Source organism: Schistocerca cancellata, chromosome 8, assembly GCF_023864275.1.
Source record: "Schistocerca cancellata isolate TAMUIC-IGC-003103 chromosome 8, iqSchCanc2.1, whole genome shotgun sequence".
Lineage (NCBI taxonomy): Eukaryota > Metazoa > Arthropoda > Insecta > Orthoptera > Acrididae > Schistocerca > Schistocerca cancellata.
The window spans coordinates 320,139,917-320,154,339 of record NC_064633.1 but is presented as its reverse complement, the minus strand read 5'-3'; the positions used below and the strand labels follow the sequence as shown (position 1 = coordinate 320,154,339).

At 42.3% G+C, this 14,423-nt stretch overlaps 1 protein-coding gene across 1 annotated transcript in view; it reads right to left on the bottom strand.

The window, feature by feature from the left end:
• The window catches only part of LOC126094912 (myogenesis-regulating glycosidase), a 693,284-nt gene that overhangs the window by 460,619 nt on the left and 218,242 nt on the right, over positions 1-14,423 (bottom strand). The window lies entirely within an intron of this gene.

Here is a 14,423-nt window from a genome sequence, read left to right as displayed (position 1 = left end):
GCCAATTCGAGGCTTAAAACCAAGACGATTTTTTAAGTCCAAACTTGACAATAATCAGTCCAGGTAGAGTGCATTAGGTTCTAAATTGAATGCCATTCTGGATGTAACTAAAAAGTTAATCGATAACAAGGGTGCGTTGCGTTTAGAAAAACTACTTTGAAAGGAACTGTACAGCAGCTAACAGAGCAGCTTAGTAACTTGGCATCTGAGCAGGAACAGAAATCAAAAGAAAATTTCGAAATACATAACTAGAAATTTTCCGATGATTTTTCGAAGTGGATTGATCAAAAGATACGCAAGTCAACTCTGAATTGGAGGTTGCAGTATAGCAAGCAGGTGCTGAACCTTTATCAGACGGAGGAGCCTTAGAAAAAAATAAATCAAATGGAATTAAAACAGAGAAAAAAGACACTCAGTAAGAATATCCCTGAATTAGCTAGTAAAGTGACCACACAGATTAATGAAACAAGAAACGCGTTATCTACAGTGCAAAAGGTCGTTCATGAGGTGGGTAGGTGACACTTACAATTTTCCTAATCAGTTTCAACAAACAAACAAACAGAGAAGAAGTGGATCGCAACAGTTGATGACTGAACCATACATCATATGGGACAGCAGCTGCTCTGACCTTATTGTCAATCTTACCAGATGAAAGTTTGCCCAAACGCAGACAGTTTCAGATTTTTTTCGCTTGATAACAAGACAACACACCCCGTAGTCCTCACAAAGTCATTTAAACGGATACTATCCAGAATCTGGACCATGTACAGAAAATAAAATTCATGATAGATTACATTCAACGAGACGCATCATTATGGGTGACTGAAACCGCTGAGTGTTATAAAACGTACGAGCAGTTTGTGAGAATTTTCTTAGCAAAATAGTGGCCAACGTGCATGCAAAAAGGACTGAGAAAAGGCTGAGCCATATAATGGCAAGAAGAGCAGTTTTTGTAAATATTTTGAGCGTTATTTGAACAAAACTCGATATTGGGACAAGCCAGTTTCATTCTGTGAGATATTAAGAATTCTTAAAGCCAAATTACCATTTAATATTAGAGAGAAACTCCTACATGTCCTAGAAAATAATCGGGAACATTTCATGTCAGTACTGGATTCAGTTGACTGATGCGCGAGGAGTCAGAGATGGGTAATGGGAATGGCAATTGTCAGCCAGCTCAGTCAGGCAACCATTACAACAGGAATGATTAAAATAACGATCAGCTTGCTAAATGCGTGCCGCCGCCGGTAGAAATTCTGGCAAATAACTGTGTAGAAGATGGTCACAGTTCACCCCATTTTGGTAAGGTGCCAGGATAATAGATACAATACTGGATATGTGCCAAACAATGTGCAGGATCATATTATGTGTGTGGGGCCATTACCATCACATTCAATGGAACCCTAATATAGGTCAATCCCCACTGCCTAATATGTATTTAGGCAATCAAAGCAATCAGAAAATGCGAACAGGTAGAACCAAGTCAAATTGTCGTACTCAGAATCAAGCCATGAGAGTAAATGAAGTAGCTGAGAATGGTCAGATTCGATAACTATATGCGACCCCATTTATCCCTCGAATATCAATAGTGGGATGGGGAGAGGGTAACAGAAAAGTACATCATCATCTGTTATGGTACAACGAAGGTACGGCCATCAGAGGGGAGTTATGTGTGGATCCAGTACAATCTGCTATCTACGCAGTGGTCGGAGATATCGCCACTACTGTTGATTCAGACACTGATTCAATCACTATAATACCAACTTGCTTATTTACAAGAATCCATGCGCTCTCCTGTCCAAAACTGTAGAATTGTGAGTGCCATTGGTAACAAAACACAAAGTGTTCGGACTCAAGCACAAGTTGGTATAAATACGGGAAATAGAGACATGAGCTGTAGGTTCCTGATAAAAAACTTTAACTCTGAATTGCATTCTCGGTTTTGATTTCTTGCGAGAGAGGAACTCAACAATCGATTTCTTGTTTGGCAAATGCTATTTGTGCACTAATGGTAAGAAAACCGTATTGGACCCAGTAAGAACAAAAAACTGGAAAATATACAAGAAAGTCAAAGTTATTGGAAGTAACGTACTGTAAATTAGCAGCTAATCGTCTCATTCAACAGAAACAAGTCGACAGTTTCGTTGCAGTGGAACGCAAATAATGATGAAAGCTCTTATTAAAGAAAAGGTTTCTCAAACCCGGTGTCTAAGTTTGTCACAGCATGCAGCAATAGTTCGTTTGTTAGCCAAATACATGAGTGTATTTGCTGAACAACCAGGCATTATTAAATGACATCCATATCACTCGGAGGTAATACCTCATGAAATATATTGACGTACGATTTACTCCATCCCATGGTCAAACAAAGAGGCAGTCACAGAAGTACACAGACTAATGATATCTAGCGTTCCTCTATAGTTTGTACTGTTATCCACTTAGATGTGTAAGTTTTTATTTTGGACTAGAGCTATTCCTTTATGGACAATCTGGACAAAAGTTACACTGCCATAGTTCCGAAAGGGAATGTTGGTGTGAAAATAATAGAACGTAAAAGGTTTAAGTTAGTATATATTATATAAGATGTCATTCGCATCCTCATAATTGGAACTCAAGTCTAGAGAGAAACATAAACCATATGTGAAGGGCTTATTTCAATAGTGATACAAGTCCATTTTTATTCATTTTGATATACAGAGTCCTGAAGTTAAATTAGCGCTAAAAATCTGCAATTGAGATACCAAAAATATTCAAGAATATAGCTTCTTGTTAGAGATGAACAATCCTTTCTGTTTGTTTGGATCATTAATTTCAGAAGCGCTACTGAAATAAGCCCTTCATGTGTCTCTTACCAGTCAGATGACAGTAACTAGAAACAGTAACACAAATAGAGATAGCACAAATATAGCTAACTTACGTGTTAGATACGTTTATGGAGTAATAAATGGGTACTATAAAATTCAGTTTATGGCAATCAGAAATGTAATACACTAAAAGCGATGCCATATGTAAACAATTTTCTATTAACTGAATGACCTATGATAGCTAATAAGCTGCATTATGTAGTCAGCAGCCTCCAGTTACAGCAAGATTTCTGTCACAAAAATTTAAGCAAATATAGAATGAAAAGTGTATGAAACCTAATCGCAGAATGACACACATTTCAAGATCTTTGACACTTTACATATGTGTATTCGAGTGTGAATAACAGTTTTGAGCAGTAGTATTAAGTGATCCCTTTAGATATTACTAGCAGATGGTTCTGTGCCACAGAATAGGAAGCTCGCAGACATGAACCATCTGCTATGCTACTGACGCTCACATATACTGTACAATGAAAGTTTAGCTAGGCCAGTCATCTTCTACAGCTCCACGTGTCTCTACTTGTTGGGAGTTGTTTTCCTGATTGTTTACTGGAATAATACACGCAATTCATAATTCTAAGTAAAAACAACGATGCTCTGAATCTTGAATTTCTACATAAATGATGCGCGAAATTATGAGCATTTCTGTGCAGTACAGACCAAACATACACAAATCACAATATGTGAGAACTCTTGTTCATTATGTACCATATAAATACTGTGAACAATTCGGTTGTAATATATCGAAACAGATCCGTGGGGAACCGACAGAACAGTGTTCCTCTTCAAAACAAACGAAATGCATGGCAAGGCTATCATGGACCTTGTGTAAAGGTACTAGACTTGTGTCCAGTAAGATGAACGTTTAAAGCACTCCTGCAAGTGTTTCTACCAAACCGATAGCGATGGCAAAACTTCTATTCAAGCAGTGGATAGTAATTTTCCAGTTGCCTTTTCTCGACCTGTGTAAAGGCTCCAGTGAAAGACTCAAAACGGAGAGGAGCTGGAAGAACTGCTAGCACAAATACACGCACGCGAGTTCTCTGTGAAACAGAGGAATGATAGTGGCCATTGTATTTCAAGCACACAACAATGCTGACAGTTCTCCGCCTGATTGTAGAGCCAGGATGACATAAGCGTCAATACGAAAGGTTGAAAGTACTGTATGTTGTGTTACATTTAAAACTTTTCCTACAAGAGCGCTAATGCAGTGGCTGTAGTGACAATGATAATGTGCTAGAGATAATAAACTGTGAAACTAGGTTAGACTGCTAAACGAACATACATCAGTGAACAGTAAAAAGTACTAACAAATACCAAAAATAAATCATAGTCCCCACCATAAACACGGATTTGTATGTGTAAATAATATGCATATATAGTTGATGAATTGATTTGTTACATGCAATATAAAGCTATGTATGCAATGACAATGTTTTTTTCCAGGAAGGTGTATGTAAGTTTTGTATTCTACACCACTAATCCAATTCTACAACTGTTCCACGTATCTCAATTTGATGAGTTGCACGACATCCCTTTGGAACACAACCATCCTGCTCTGAAAACTGGAATCGTCTGCCAAACCACCAGTCTGCTCATCCGGATTCCTACCAAGGCTCTGGGCGTAAGAGTTCCAGCTCACTTCACTGCAGCAGCAAAACGAAGTCCACAGATATCATCCACCAGACCCCTATTACCCAGTCAATTTTCATAAGATGACTATCAAAACTCTTGCTGTATCCAAAATGTTAATAAATATTACTACAGGTGTAGTATACAAATTTTCCAGTTTTAAAGCATAGGACAGCAGAACAGCAGACAAAACGAGATATTTTTGTGTTGTTTATCCACAGGAATAATTTTTTCCACAGGAACGGGTTTAAATATTAACCATGAATTAGGTTTCTAAATAACAATCATATGATGCTAGTGATGAACGTATTCAAAATCAAATAAACTCTGTGATCAGAACTGCATTTGTACCCTGGTAATCTACAATAGGTTATGAAATGCGTAAAACAAGAAAAGGACAGTACCAAAATAAAAATGTGATGATAGTAATGTACAAGCAAATCAAAAATCACACGTGCAACATATTGACGGTAAAATCTTATTTAAGCTTACAAACATAAATAATATAATATCTGAAGGTCCCTTCTGGGTTTTGGACTCAGGTTTTCCTCGGGGGAGGGGAGGGCTACCCCCTTGCATCCAGACTTGAAGGAAGCTGTACAAGCTCTCATTGTCTAATGTAAAAAAGTCCAAGCTTGTCATAAACGTTTAAAGTAAAAATGTGCAGCCAAGCTTACATAATGCACAAGGACCTCCATGAAGCTATGATGGAGTAACATTTCGTAAACTACAGTAATCTATTTAAATCATTACAAACATTCAGGGCAAACTAAATGTTTATGATGTACTGGGTATTCAAATAGCTGTTAACGACAATCAAAATAAATACGAATGCAGTTGAATATTGTGAGATAACCGAATGTTTACTGCTTCCAGAATTCAAGGGGGCTATATAGCGTTATTTTTATGTAAAATCCTCCTGGCGCCAAAAAAGAATATAAATTAAGAACGAATCTCACGTGTAACATGTTACTGAAAACCACTCTTTATTTATTACGAAATAATATATGCATATTGCAATGTCATGCTTTCGACGCCGAGCAAGTGCTAAAGTGATACAATAGAAACCATCTGCCATGTAAAATGTATCTGGGGTAATCATTGCCGCACCGAGATTGTTTTGTACACTACTGGCCATTAAAATTGCTACACGACGAAGATGACGCGCTACAGCCGCGAAATTTAACCGACAGGAAGAAGATGCTGTGATATGCAAATGATTAGCTTTTCAGAGCATTCACACAAGGTTGGCGCCGGTGGCGACACCTACAACGTGGTGACATGAGGGAAATTTCCAACCGATTTCTCATACACAAACAGCAGTTGACCGGCGTTGCCTGGTGAAACGTTGTTGTAATGCCTCGTGTAAAGAGGAGAAATGCGTACCATCACGTTTCCGACTTTGATAAAAGTCGGATTGTAGCCTATCGCGATAGCGGTTTATATTATCGCGACATTGTTGCACGCGTTGGTCGATATCCAATGACTGTTAGCAGAATATGGAATCGGTGGGTTCAGGAGGGTAATACGGAACGCCGAGCTAGGTCCCAACGGCCTCGTATCACTAGCAGTCGAGATGACAGGCATCTTATCCGCATGGCTGTAACGGATCGTGCAGCCACGTCTCGATCCCTGAGTCAACAGATGGGGACGTTTGGAAGACAACAACCATCTGCACGAGCAGTTCGACGACGTTTGCAGCAGCATGGACTATCAGCTCGGAGACCATGGCTGCGGTTACCCTTGACGCTGCATCACAGACAGGAGCGCCTGCGATGGTGTACTCAACGACGAACCTGGGTGCACGAATGGCAAAACGTCATTTTTTCGGATGAATCCAGGTTCTGTTTACTGCATCTTGATGGTCGCATCCGTATTTGGCGACATCGCGGTGAACGCACATTGGAAGCGTGTATTCGTCATCGCCTTACTGGCGTATCACCCTGCGTGATACACTCCTGGAAATTGAAATAAGAACACCGTGAATTCATTGTCCCAGGAAGGGGAAACTTTATTGACACATTCCTGGGGTCAGATACATCACATGATCACATACATCACATGATCACATAGACACAGGCAACAGAGCATGCACAATGTCGGCACTAGTACAGTGTATATCCACCTTTCGCAGCAATGCAGGCTGCTATTCTCCCATGGAGACGATGGTAGAGATGCTGGATGTAGTCCTGTGGAACGGCTTGCCATGCCATTTCCACCTGGCGCCTCAGTTGGACCAGCGTTCGTGCTGGACGTGCAGACCGCGTGAGACGACGCTTCATCCAGTCCTAAACATGCTCAATGGGGGACAGATCCGGAGATCTTGCTGGCCAGGTTAGTTGACTTACACCTTCTAGAGCACGCTGGGTGGCACGGGATACATGCGGACGTGCATTGTCCTGTTGGAACAGCAAGTTCCCTTGCCGGTCTAGGAATGGTAGAACGATGGGTTCGATGACGGTTTGGATGTACCGTGCACTATTCAGTGTCCCCTCGACGATCACCAGTGGTGTACGGCCAGTGTAGGAGATCGCTCCCCACACCATGATGCCGGGTGTTGGCCCTGTGTGCCTCGGTCGTATGCAGTCCTGATTGTGGCGCTCACCTGCACGGCGCCAAACACGCATACGACCATCATTGGCACCAAGGCAGAAGCGACTCTCATCGCTGAAGACGACACGTCTCCATTCGTCCCTCCATTCACGCCTGTTGCGACACCACTGGAGGCGGGCTGCACGATGTTGGGGCGTGAGCGGAAGACGGCCTAACGGTGTGCGGGACCGTAGCCCAGCTTCATGGAGACGGTTGCGAATGGTCCTCACCGATACCCCAGGAGCAACAGTGTCCCTAATTTGCTGGGAAGTGGCGGTGCGGTCCCCTACGGCACTGCGTAGGATCCTACGGTCTTGGCGTGCATCCGTGCGTCGCTGCGGTCCGGTCCCAGGTCGACGGGCACGTGCACCTTCCGCCGACCACTGGCGACAACATCGATGTACTGTGGAGACCTCACGCCCCACGTGTTGAGCAATTCGGCGGTACGTCCACCCGGCCTCCCGCATGCCCACTATACGCCCTCGCTCAAAGTCCGTCAGCTGCACATACGGTTCACGTCAACGCTGTCGCGGCATGCTACCAGTGTTAAAGACTGCGATGGAGCTCCGTATGCCACGGCAAACTGGCTGACACTGACGGCGACGGTGCACAAATGCTGCGCAGCTAGCGCCATTCGACGGCCAACACCGCGGTTCCTGGTGTGTCCGCTGTGCCGTGCGTGTGATCATTGCTTGTACAGCCCTCTCGCAGTGTCCGGAGCAAGTATGGTGGGTCTGACACACCGGTGTCAATGTGTTCTTTTTTCCATTTCCAGGAGTGTAGTATCGGGTGCCACTGGTTACCCGTCCCGGTCTCCTCTTATTCGGATTGACGGCACTTTGAACAGTGGACGTTACATTTCAGATGTGTTACGACCCGTGGCCCTAGCCTTCATTCGATCTACATCTACATCTACATCTACATCTACATCTACATCCATACTCCACAAGCCACCTGACGGTGTGTGGCGGAGGGTACCTTGAGTACCTCTATCGGTTCTCCCTTCTATTCCAGTCTCGTATTGTTCGTGGAAAGAAGGATTGTCGGTATGCCTCTGTGTGGGCTCTAATCTCTCTGGTTTTATCCTCATGGTCTCTTCGCGAGATATACGTAGGAGAGAGCAATATACTGCTTGACTCTTCGGTGAAGGTATGTTCTCGAAACTTTGACAAAAGCCCGTACCAAGCTACTGAGCGTCTCTCCTGCAGAGTCTTCCACTGGACTTTATCTATCATCATATCTTCGATCCCTGCGAAACCCTACATTCCAGCAGGATAATGCACAACCGCATGTTGCAGGTCCTGTACGGGCCTTTCTGGATGCAGAAAATGTCCGACTGCTGCCCTGGCCAGCACATTCTCCAGATCTCTCACCAATTGAAAACGTCTGGTCAATGGTGGCCGAGCAACTGGCTCGTCACCATATGCCAGTCACTAGTGTTGATGAACTGTGGTATCGTGTTGAAGCTGCATGAGTAGCTGTACCTGTACACGCCATCCAAGCTCTGTTTGACTTAATGCCCAGGCGTATCAAGGCCGTTATTACGGCCAGAGGTGGTTGTTCTTGGTACTGATTTCTCAGGATCTATGCACCCAAACTGTGTGAAAACGTAATCACATATCAGTTCTAGTTGTCCAATGAATATCCGTTTATCATCTGCATTTCTTCTTGGTGTAGCAATGTTAATGGCCAGTCGTGTAATTGTCTGCCCTTCCCTTTCCGGACATCGACTTGAGTACACGTAAGTGTTATGTAATGTGTGCTACTTGAAATACTTGATAACCAGTGTGTGAGCTAAAACTGCTTCTGTTTCAGCCTTGAGCATACTACTATTTCTTTCTTTTCTGCCAGGAATCGCATTGATTGGAACAGAGTTGTCTTCAGCAATGAGTCCCGCTTCGAATTCAGCCCCGATGACCAACATAGACGTGTCTGGAGACTCCCCGGCACTGATGGGTTAACAACCTGACTGTCGCTTTCCATACAGCCCGACAAGCAGGAGTGATGATCTGGGGTACCATTTCTTTTCACAGTGGAACCCCTTTGGTTATCATCCGCATCAGCCTTACAGTAGCGCGGCATGTCGACGATATTCTACGCTCAGTTTTGTTATCCTTCATGGCAAGCCATCCTGGGCACACGCTTCAGCAAGATAATACCCGCCCCTACATGGAGAAAGTTTATATTGGTTGTTTTCGTGCTTGCTAAACCCTACCTTGGCCCGCAAGGTCACCGGATCTCTCCCCAGTTGAGAACGTTGGAGCATTATGGGCAGGGCCCTCCGATCAGCTGGGAAGTTTGACGATCTAACGCACCAGTTGGCCAGAATTTGGCACGCTATTCCTCAAGAGGGCGTCCAGCAACTCCATGAACCAATGCCAAGCCAAGTAATTACTTGCATAAGAGCCAGAGGTGGACCAATACGTTATTGACTTGCCAATATTGTTAATCTATTTCTTTTGTTGTTTAAATCATCCAATTTTTCAGGAATTGTAATCATTCGTTTGTCTGTAAATGTACATCACACATACCGTTTCCAATCCCATACGGATGATTCCTTAGTGGTGCCTCGTTTTCTTTTCTTTTCTTTAGTGGAATTATTACGTTACATAGTTTCAACTTATTCTTTCCTCAATGGATGGAACTGGATGCATCCAATCTTTGGATTTTCCAGTATTTCACCACGACCACCTACACGGATATACCATTCTGGTACCAGTTTTTGTTGTTTCGGAGTTGCAGGGCCTGCTTCAGTAGCAAATGTCTGTTAAACACCAATATCATGTCAAAATAGACTTTGGATTGCATGACTGGAAACCGTAAATAAAATCGGAAAAGAGAGTGAATACTCGTTCGGCGATGTGAAAGTGGTCATTTACAGCCTACTGTACACATTGAATTATAGTAGGCCATTGTCATGTTAAATACAGGCCTTCGTATTCAATCTCAAAGAAGTCTAGTATGGTTGGCGATGCTGTTGCAGTCTCGTTTGGTAATGCATCATGTGCTGACAAAGAAATAAATGCAGTCAAGAGAAAAGACTGCTTTACAAAATGCTTCCATTCATCTAATAATAATAATAATCGTAATCATAACTCATAGATATATTTACGTACACGGTACTAAGTCATGGACCGTAGGACTATGTTTACACGACCGAAGTGTGACGTTCGCTTTGGAACGTTTCCGTCGTAATCACACCATTTTGTGTGTGTTTATGCTAAGGCGTACCTTTGCGTTGAAAACCATCTCCAAAAAACAAAAACACACAACTATAGGAGTTTGGCAAACATACAACTGTTGTGGGTTCGGCAAGCTTACAACTGTTGCAAAATGCGCGACAACAGTTTCAAACTCTTCGCCGTTTTTTCTTTCTTTTTCTATTCTTCTTTTTTTTTTCAGAGAAAAAAAATTGATTCTGACTGTGAAGTTATAACTGATTTAAGAAAATCATTCCAAATAGGATCCATGCTACAAAGGGAAACCCACAGTACTTATGATCCTGTATTTATGGGGCTCTGTTTTGAAGACAGGCAAGGTTTCAAGAATTTTCACAGAATGATGTGTGGACAGTTTGAAGAACTCCTTATATTGAACTGAAAGACGCAAATTTTAGAGCTGCCATATCACCAAGAGATCAACTTCTTGTTAACCTTCGATTTTTACCAACAGGTAACATTTATACAAGTTCAGTGTACTCTCATCGAATATCACCGGTTAATATTAATGAAACCGTGTCTAGAGCGTGCTGGTTATCGTGAATGTACTCAAGGATTTTGTACAAGTAAGTATTACTATTTTACTTTATATGTGTTCTTAAAACCTTAATACATGCGCTTATCGGCACATACTACATATTCAGTTTCTTACTATTATCCCACTATCTGAAGGCAAGGAACAGAAAGTTATTGTTAAAGTCTCAAATTACCATACTCGTCAGCGGCTACTTCAACCTTTGAGTAAAAAATATAAGTTGCTGGAAGTACTTTAAATACAAGCACCTACACTCAAATACACAATAATCCGCCAGCATTTTCCTCTGAAAGGAAGCAACCAAAATATATTTCAAGACCCAAAATGTTCAAAAATGTTCAAATGTGTGTTAAATCTTATGGGACTTAACCGCTAAGGTCATTAGTCCATAAACTTACACACTACTTAACCTAAATTAACCTAAGGACAAACACACACACCCATGCCCGAGGGAGGACTCGAACCTCCGCCGGGACCAGCCGCACAGTCCATGACTGTAACGCCTGAGACCGCTCGGCTAATCCCGCGCGGCGACTCAAAATGAACGTGGTAGATATCACTGTCGTAAAATGAAAAAATTGTTGAATTGAAATAAATTTATACACAAAATTATTGATTCATAAGCATCCCACAGAGGTTTCCTCACCTTAATTTCTAATAAAAACTGAATCGTTAGTTCTGTGGACAACTCGAGAGTCACCATTGTATAAACACAAGAAAGAAACAAAGTAGATGACACGGCAATGCGTATACGCCAGTTACGCATCTCTGCCGTGTTTTTGTTCACTGACCATAAACTAGAAACTCGAGACAAAACTTCCCCTGACTTTTTTTTATCAAATTCGCCATTTCCAGCAACCGCTGAAAACAGTTAAAAACTAAATCAAACTCAGAGTTGGAAACAGTTGTCAACCAAGTTTGTTGGAGCTGGTTTTCTGTGTCAAGATACCTTTACTTGGACGTTGCAATAATTGAGTTAAACTGATGGCGAGAATACTAACATGGAGCTTGACGAAGCAGAAAGAGGACCAGCAACTTGCAATACAGCGCCGGAATCGTATAAAAATAAAATTCCTCGACGGCGAGCTTGGGAACAAATCGGTTTTGATCTTCTGTGACAAAATGACACAAGGAAAAAAAGTATATACAGGAAAAACTTTGTAGTCGACAAACACCCTTCCGTTCATGCCTTAAGGTCTGCATGTTCAAGTCCACTTTCATTAACAAAATAATTGGTAAATTTAGCCCAAGCGTTATAGGCTGATGAAGTGGGTCGTCCATTGCTGATATCATTTATACTTCTGAGATTTCCATCTCTCATTTCAACATAGTTAGAAGGTATTGCAATCACTTTTACAATGTGTGTGGAACAATCCACACTGATATCCAACAGGTGATGCAGTTTTCCTCATTTATCACACACTATACCAAAAGTACACTCAACATGCTTAAGTTGACCCATAGTTAAACAGTAGTCCGTTCATAAGTCAGCTGCTTTACGTCGTGGAGTCCCATTCGCTCACATAAGCAAGGGCCATGTCGTTGTTCTCCACTAACGGTTTTTGTTTCGGTAGGTCCTAAGAATTTCCCAGTGAGTTTTTCATATAGAACAGAATCTCTAAAAATACCTGAGTCGCAGTCTTTTACATGAGCGCGAATGCCTATCCAAATAAAGCGACAGTCAGCCACACACCATCAACAGCACTACGGAAATATATTTGTAACTGAAGTATACGAAGAATGTTCTGGATCAGTATTTTGAGATGTTGCCCATCGAGAGCTACGATGCAATGATTTGGAAACACTGCGTGCTGCTCAAATCCTCGACATATTTCAATCAATTTTTATTCATGTGTTGTTAGCATCACAGTCTCTTTAAATCTTTGCACATTTTCAATTTTATATGAATGGCACAGGTCCGCCACTGAACAATCACTTGCAAAATATCTGAAACCAAAACAGACTGCGAGAATCTGCAGCAACTAACGCACTCCACCTTTCGTCACCTGAACAATCTTGAAATTCGCGTGCGTCAATGCCTTAGTCGTACGGAGTTGCTTCGAAAACTACATTTAAGCGCCAAAGAAACTGGTATAAGCGTACGTATCCAAATACAGAGATATGTAAACAGGCAGAATACGGCGCTGCGGTCGGCGACGCCTATATAAGACAACAACTGTCTGGCGCAGTTGTTAGATCGGTTACTGCCGCTACAATGACAGGTTATCAAGATTTAAGTGAGTTTTAACGTGGTGTTACAGTCGGCGCACAAACGATGGAACACAGCATCTCCGAGGTAACAATGAGGTGGGGATTTTCCCATACGGCGGCTGGTAGCAGAGCGTGGTTATCGATCCGTTAGCGGGGGGCTCTCACGAATTTCATTTCATGCAAGTTGCTGCAGTTTAAATTTTGTACCTTATTCTTTAGGGACGTTGTCTAATTATTCCCTTTTGTCCGTAGCCGCACCATGGAGCCACGTCAGTGTCCCGGTATTTCGTACCTAAAATCAGCTCGTGTATGAACTAAGTATTAGGCAACAAAATGTTCAGGGAACGGTGGAGGGACTGGCGGCCAGTCTACGGACGGCGTTGTCGGTGCCACTCTCCGTTTCTGTCAGCACGGTCGGCGAGGTGAGAAGATCCAGCCAGAACGAGAACAACGACGACTCGTTCAACGTGACGGAAGTGCAACGCTTCGGCAAATTGATGCAGATTTCAATGCTGGGCCTTCAACGAGTGTCGGCGTGCGAACAGTTCAACGAAATATCATCGATATAGGTCTTCGGAGCCAAAAGCCCAGTCGTGTACCCTTGATGACTGCACGACAAAAAGCTTTACACCTCGCTTGGCCCTTCGACACCGAGATTGGACTATGTGATAATCGCTATTTTTGATTTCATTAAAACAGCAAATAGATAATACTTTCAGCCAGAAGGCAAATACTTGTTTATAAAGAATGATTAATGTATAATAAGGCGTGGGTGGAATTTCCTAAATAATGTAATTCGTCGTCTTTGGGCGGCAATATAAACAGAAGAATACGGATAGATATGCGATCCTTACTTCGACCATAGATACTAGTAGACTGGCCTTGCTGTGCAGAAGCTATAGGGCTGGTGTGGTTCCAACGTAAACCACGTGACTGTTGGCAAAACGTGGCGGGATTTCAAATCAGCGGTCTGCCATCCTATGTTTGTATCGTATTTTTCCCACATTTCTCAACTGACTGCCAAACGCTTCCAACGAAAATTTCTTTTTAATTTGCGAAAAATTATGCCAGAACTACAGTTGATCTGGATTTGTTCGCAGTACAATTTATAAAATCTAACAAATACAGCGAACGCCACTCTGGTGGGCAGCGGGACGAAATTACTGTAAACTATCAATTGAAGTAAAATGTCGTTAACATTCTTTTAAACAGTAAGAGTGGGCTCGTGTGGAAACTTTAAACATTGGACACGCCGCGTTATGAGCTCTAGTCACTTATAAAGGAAAATGGGATATGGGAATTATGTCTACTACAGGTGCCAAAATTGTCGACTTTAGGAGCAGGTCCATTTTAGAGTGTCAATTTTAGATG